Below are 7,883 nucleotides of genomic sequence, written 5' to 3'. Positions count from 1 at the left end.
AGGATTTCAATATACCTAGGTTTTATTCCAAACCATAATCTTCTGCCGCAGGTGGCAGGGGTTTGTTTGCTCCTTTTTAAAATATTTTCAAGGAACACCCTTCACTTAGCCATTTTTCCGTTCTGGGAGAGTTCTGAGTCAAGTGAAACAGTCAGTCCTTCAGAAGATTCTGAAAACAAAGTCTTTTGGGACTTAGCTCTAGTCTTCTCCCTCCAGACTCAGATACCCACGCTGAGAACATAATTTGCTGTTTTCATAATTTGCACCGCCATACTGGTGCAAGGCTAAGTTAAAAAAATATCACAAAGCTCACCTAGTCCTACCATACTGGGTCATCCTTTTCTTGATTTAACTTTGCGTAATTGCTCTAAACCTTTGGCTGTCTTTCAGAGGTCTGACAAAGTTGATTCTGGCAGTACACAGTAGCATTAGCACTGACAACATTTGAGATTATGAAAATTGGGAAGTTCAGTTTTCAAAATATGGTTTCTGAAAATAACCGATGTCAAAAAGCCTAAAACCAAGAGATTCTGTCCAACTATAAGACAAATGGTGACTTTAGACGTATGTATCCTCATAGATCTTGGAATCACTGTATAACTAATCTTTAAGTGTACTTTTGTGGTGATCTGGCCATTTCTGATAAGCTGTTTCTCCCGTGACCGTAACCATTAAGGCTTACAGTTAAGAGCAGGAGAATGCTGCAATCAGACACAAAACTTATACGTAAATAGTATCTATTGAAATTTTATGAAAAGGTATTTTGTTCATAATTCTTACGTCTTTCCTACAGTGCATCCGTGAATGCAACTACCCACTGGTCAGCTCCAGTTGTATGGCACGGCACTTATAAAGAAGAAGTATTGGAAAAATATTATGCAAATCATAAAATTACCGTGGGGCTGACTGTGTTTGCTGTGGGAAGGTAGGTAATACTAAATGTCCTTTACATTCAGGCTTCTTATTGTAGAAAATGAGAGATTATCAATAATTCCACCTTAAGAATCTAGAAAAAGTAAAGCAAAAGAAGGCCAAAGTAAGCAAGTAAGGAAACAACAGAGATAAGAACAGAAATCCATGAAATTGAAAACAAAAAAGCAATAGGGAAATATCAGTGAAACATAAAGCTGGTTCTTGGAAAAAAATAAAATTCACAATCATCCAGGAAGTCTTGCAAAGAAAAAAAATGACACAAATTGCAAGTATCAGGAAAGGGACAGGGTATATTACCTCAGACCTTCAGAAATCAAAAGGATAATCAGGGAATACTATAAAACCCTCTCTACACACATACATTTGATAACTTAGATTAAATAAACCTTGAAAACCACAAAACATCACCTAACATGAAATAGATAAATTGAATAGCCCTATAGTTAGTGAGGAAATAGAATTCATAACTTTAAAAACTCCCCAAATCTCCAGGCCCAGATGGTTTCATTGGAGAATTCTACCAAATATTCAAAGAAGAATTAACAGGAATGCTGTACAGTCTCTTACAAAAAATAGAAGAGGAGGGAACACTTTCTAATTCATTTTATGAAGCAAGTGTTGCCCTGATAGCAAAATCATACCAAAAAAGTACTAAGTTGAATAATGAACCTATTACTAATTAAAATTATAAAGCTTATAGTAACTTGTTATTAAATATTGATATTAATTTATTCTTTTTTAAAGTATATTTTATTATGTTGTTACAATAGTTTCAGATATTAATTTATTCTTTATAAAGAAAAACACAGACAGAAAGAAGAAAGAAGGGAGGGAGAGAAAAAGGGAGAGAAAGAGGGAGGGAGAAAGGAAGGGACAAAGGAAGGAAAGAGGGAAGAAAGAAATACATACTGGCAATGACATTGCACATCTATAGGGAAAGACTTCCATAAATGGTGCTGCAGAAAGTTGATGCCACCATGGGAAAATTAAAATTGTACCTCTATAGCATAGCATATATAAGCATATACAAACATTAAGTTGCAGGTAGTTCAAAGACCCAAACTTAAAGGAAAACTATAATTTATCTTCATAAACTCAGGATAGAAAAGGCTTTCTTAATCAAGACACAGACAATAGCTCTTGCCGGCGTGGCTCAGTTGGATGGAGTGTCATCCCATACACCAAAAGGTTGGGGGTTTGATTCCCAGTCAGGGCACATGCCTAGATTGCAGGTTTAATCCCCCGTCGGGGAGTGTATGGGAGGCAACCAATAGATACTTCTTTCTCACATCAATGTTTCTCTCTCTCTTCCTCTCTCTCTAGAATCGATAAACATATATATATATATATTTTTAAAAAGACACAGAAAATACTAATAAAAGGGAAGGCTGATAAATATGACTGTATTAAAATTAACTTTAAGAAATATTCAGAAAAAAACCTACATTGGTGGCCATTCTACAACCTGATCAGGACTCCTCAATATTGGACATGGTCATGGTCATGAATCAGGACAGAAACTGACACAGATTAGAGGAGATTAAGGAGACACATAGGGCCTAAATGCAACGTGTGTCCTGGATGGAATCCTGGAAACTAAACAAGGCCATTGGGGGGAAATACTGGTGAAATCCAGATAAATCTGAGGTTTAGTTAATAGTATTTTACCACTGATAATTTCCTAGCTTTGATAAAGGTATCGTGGTTTTATAAAATATTAACATTAGGGGAAGGTGAGTAAAGTGTATATGGGAGCTTTCTATAATATCTTTGCAATTTTTCAGTAAATCTAGTAACATTCCAAAATAGAAAGTTAAATATATATATATATATATATATATTTTTTTTTTTTTTACATTGTTTTCCATTGTAGTGTAAGTGCCTGGTCATGAGCTTTTTTTTAAATTACAAATGCCCGACGTTAAGGCTTCGGTTGCCGAGGCTTCCCTTTCAGACATCCATCTCAAATAAGCGCATTGCGGGCTGTGGCTTGGATACTGGTTAAACACCTAGACAAAGAGCCAGCTGCCCTACCCATGACACTTCCCTTTTAGAAAGCCCTGGGGAAGCTCAGTAACTGGCCACTTGAGTAAAACCCACTTTTTCCTTCCCACACTTTTAATTCCCAATCTTATGTTTTAAATTTGCTAGTAAAAAGGAAATTTGTGAAACCCTGGGCACCCCACCTTCTACCTCAATAAAGGCAGAACCCTAGGTCTGAGTTCACGCTCTCCCTCTCTCCCTGATTCCCTGCCTTGCCGTCCTGGGCACACCGTGTACCCTCCAGGATTGTGACCCTTGTTTTTTCAAAGTTCCCTGATGACCACGCTGGGTCAACCACACTGATGGTTGGGAAATGTGGGTGGGGGTCTCACCACAAGTAGTAGGAGCCCAGGGGAGTGGCCCCAGGCATTCCTAGGCTATAGCATCACTAGCAACAGGCTGAGACAGGCACAAAAGAGCCCCAGATCACACCACACTTAAAAATTAATTCAAATGGATAATAGGCTTAAATGTGAAATATAAAACAATAAAGCTACCAAAAGGAAATGTAGATTTTCTCTACTTTGAAGAGGCAAAGATTTCAGAAACATGACCCAAAAGCACGAACCAGAAAAGAAATGTGGATAAACTGGACTTCTTTGGATTTGAGTTGCTAGCTTCCTAGATTTCATTCTTTTTATTACTGAGCAATCATCTATTGTATACGTATATAAACCACATCTTCTTTATCCATTCACCCGGTGATGGACACTTAGGCTTGACCACTGTAAATAATGCTGCAATGAACATGGGGTGCCTGTATCTCTTCCAATTAGTGTTTTTGTTTTCTTTGGATAAATTCCCAGAACTTAATCTTAAAGATTATAAAAACGTTATTTGAAGCTGATCCACATAGGATTACCTTTCCTTTTTAAAATTTACCCGAGGCTATTTATTACTCTGAGAGTCTTTAATTGGCTCGAGAGACCGGAAATGAGAAAGTTTATTTTCCAATCCAGTAATCTCAGCACCATACTAAAGGCCACAGAGCAAAATAAGAAAGTCAGTGCACACAGTGGGGTATTAACCATCCCACCTCTGACCGTTTATGCATAACTGACTGCTCCTAAAGCAAGCCTCAGGCATCGAGAAGTGCTCTTGCAATGACCCAAGACCTTTCTCGCCGACAACCTCCAAAGCAAGTTCCTGTTGCTCTGATAACTCTGAAAACTGTGGATCTCACTGGGCACTGGGCTCTGCGCAGTTTCCTGATCTCACCAAGTTTCATTGGCTCTTGTGAAGAGTCCCTCTCATAAGATCCACAGAACCCCATCAGGGAGAGGAAGGCAGATAATTTCATTTCCGTTTATACTGCTTAAATACAATGCAAGAAGCGTTGGTTGCTTAGTAGCATTTTTGGATAAATTACAGTGTAATTTAAATAGTATGTGTCCCATTAAAATATAAGAGAATAAACTTAATTTTATTTTTACTTCACAGATATATTGAATTCTATTTGTTCAACTTTATATTATCTGCTAATAATTACTTTATGGTTGACCAGAAAGTCATAATTTATGTCCTCACAGATGACTTCTCCAAGGTGCCTTGGATAGAGCTGAGTCCCCTCCGTACAATCAAAGTTTTTGAAATTAAGCGAGAGAAGAGATGGCAAGATGTTAGTATGATGCGCATGAAGACCATCAGTGAACACATTGTAGATCATATCCAATATGAAGTCGACTTCCTCTTCTGCATGGATGTGGATCAAATCTTCATGAAGAAATATGGATTGGAGACCCTGGGGGAGTCGGTAGCTCAGTTACACTGTTACTGGTATAATGCACATCCTATAGAGGTACCTTATGAGAGAAATCAGTTATCAGAAGCATATATACCTACTGGTAAGGGAGACTTCTATTACCATGCTGCTGCATTTGGTGGTACTCCCATTCAAGTTCTCAACATTGCCAGGGAGTGCTTCAAAGGAATCATGACTGATAAGAAAAATAACATTGAAGCAGTGTGGCATGATGAAAGTCACTTAAACAAGTATTTCTTTCTCCATAAACCCACTAAACTCTTATCTCCAGAATATAGCTGGGATCCTCGTTTAAGTCATTCAAGTGAAATTAGAGCTATCAAAATAATCTGGGCTTCTAAGAATTATGAAGTTGTTAGAGCAACACATAATGTTTAAACCCTTCCATAACAGTTATGAATTGAAGAGGATCACTTTATCTTAGATAATTAGCACTTGACAAATTTGAGCACTAAAAAAATCACTAACAAAATGCCAAGCCCACCAACACAACATCCTCATACTTCTCCTCACATTTGTTTTGAATCATATAATATGGGATGGAGCAGCTACAGAATGACTGTATTGACAGCAGATGTTGATATAGCGATTTCATATCTACTCTATGAATGTGGAAAATATATTACTTGTTGGACCACATTGAACAAATAGAATCTGTCACAAGAAAGTGAAACTGAAAATATTTTCATTATTCCAAGTAGATATACATTTCTCATATTGCTTAAGGATATGGATTGTCTAGAGCTGTGGGTAAGGGGACGTCATTGTGACTATACTAATATGCTCTCTATGTTAAAACTTTGAGGACATTAAAGCTGCCACTAGATGGGCAGAAAGTTACTTAGGAAACTGAGTCATTCAAAAAGAACTATGCATTTTAAAACTACAAAGTTGTTTGTTGTAAAAAACCAACGAAAACAAAATAAAAATAATAGAGAAAATTTACAGCCTCCCTTTACTCCCTCTTTGAAAACCTGTCCCTCAATATTCCTTTTATATGCACTTATATACCCAGCATGTGAACACACACACACACAGGTGCTGTGTGCTTACATAATATTTTGTACAACTTGACTTATCACACAGATAGATGCATACACACACATTAATCAGTAGTCAGGGTCCGGTTAGGAAAACAGAAGCTACTATAGTAGGCATTCCAAATAGTAGAAAATTAAGAAAGTGAGTTGGACATATAGATGATAAAAGAGCTGAGGAGCATACAAGTGAGAATGAGACAATCTATTTTTTTTTTTTTAAATGAAGGCAATAAACACTCCTAGTGATGGAGGAGAAATTGTAAGATGTCCAAAAAGAGCTAAAACCTATCATAAGTTGCCTGACATGAGACAACAGAGACAAATTCTAATCACTGCTAAAGATGCCACTCAGGTGAGATGAGAGACAGAGAGAGAGCGAGAGATTGGGAGAGAGAGGCTTTTCTTCTTCTATTCTGTTCTGTTCTACTAGTGTTTTTCATCATCTGATGCAAGGGAGTCTGGGAAATGTAGGTCTCTGCCACACTGAGCAGAATGTGGGGCAAGACAAAGAATGATCTGAGAGTCAACAAACAAATGGCGACCACGGTCCACCCATTTTGCCAGGAAGCTCCCATTCTCACTCTTCTACACACACCTAACTTTCATAAAACATGTTTCCACTTGCAGAATTCAACTAACTTTTGAACAAATAAAGAATCACTTTATTCCCAAAAAGGTGAGACACAAAGTAGTTTCCCTTACCATGTCCAAGAACCCAAGATGATAGGCGGTCCTCTCCCTTAGGACTACATGTGGCTCTTCAGTTTGGTGAACACTGACCTAAATTGAAAAGAAAAAGAACATCCTCGTTAAAAAAACATAGGGGAAGGAAAAGGAAAAATCATTGGTTTACATATAAAGACATACACTTATATGTAATAATGCATATTTATGTTTGTTATGTTTATAATATGCATGTCTGCTGTAGTCCTTATTGCTGTACCTGGAAACATCTCCCATAATATTAATCCTTGACTGTATTACAAACAATCAAAATAACTGACCTCTCTTACATTTCAAAGTCCCAGGTAGGAGAATCTGATAAGCATGCCAGGTAGTTTAGGTCATGTGCCCATGTTTTAGCTACAAAGGGGTAGGGAGAGGAAATTTCTGCCTATTTCAGCTTCCATATTGGTTAAATTATGATACAGTCATATAATGAAGTACAGATCACTAGAGTATTAGATGTATGAGATGTAATGGAATAATCTTCAAAATATATGCTAATGAGTAAGAAATTCAAAGTACTGCAGAGTGGTTTTAGTATGTGGCCATTCATGCAAAAAAAGGGAGAATATACATTCACTATATATATAAAATATAATAAAACCCAAGAAACTGTTAACAGTAGCTGCCACTGGAGATGGGGTTATGGGAAGAGTCAGGTGTATTAATAATAAACTTTTTTCTGTTAAAATTTTTTTACTGGGTGTTGTTTTTTTCAATACGAAAAGCTAATTTATTTTTAAAGAAGGGCAAATAAAGGTGTATGCTATCTCAAATTAAGAGTGATTATCTCAGGACAGTGTGATTATATTTGATTATCATTTTCTTCTTTGTGCTTTTATGCACTTGACAACTTCAGTAACATGAAAATGTGTTACTTCTATAATCAGAAAATAAGTACTTTAAAAACATTCTTAGAACACATCAGAAGGGATCAGCTTTACCTTGGATAATTGGACAATGCCTAATAAAGGATGAAGAAAAAACGTGTCACGTTTGTGTCATTCATATGCGCACATATACGCACAGAGCACACCATTCAAAATATATTTCCATAAGTAAAAAACAGTCATTGAGAAAGGTAAGGAAGTACAACAACAACAAAAACAACCTAAAACCAAAAATATATAAAATCCTTTACTTTTTCAAAGGAGACAAAGTTCTACCATCTGGTAACAATGAGAAGAACTTGCTACCAAATGCATCATTATGACTTTCTAATGCTTTCATCATCAAGAGTCTGGTGACATCACCAGTAGCAGAAGATTCAAACACAAGGAGAGTACTAGATAATACCTTTTTATACTTTTCATAAAGACTCCAAAATTAAGTGCTCAGAAAACACCCTAAGACCAAAACTAAAGGTAAGGCTCTTAGAA

At 36.6% G+C, this 7,883-nt stretch overlaps 1 pseudogene; it reads left to right on the top strand.

Moving 5' to 3' along the window:
* The first annotated feature begins 3,724 nt into the window (after nucleotides 1–3,724).
* LOC150013642 (N-acetyllactosaminide alpha-1,3-galactosyltransferase pseudogene) lies at nucleotides 3,725–5,617 on the top strand (annotated as a pseudogene).
* Nucleotides 5,618–7,883: the final 2,266 nt, after the last annotated feature.

This window comes from Furipterus horrens, unplaced genomic scaffold, assembly GCF_987537825.1.
Source record: "Furipterus horrens unplaced genomic scaffold, mFurHor1.1.pri manual_scaffold_4, whole genome shotgun sequence".
Lineage (NCBI taxonomy): Eukaryota > Metazoa > Chordata > Mammalia > Chiroptera > Furipteridae > Furipterus > Furipterus horrens.
The sequence above is the reverse complement of the archived record's forward strand: the minus strand, read 5'-3'. Positions and strand labels throughout refer to the sequence as shown.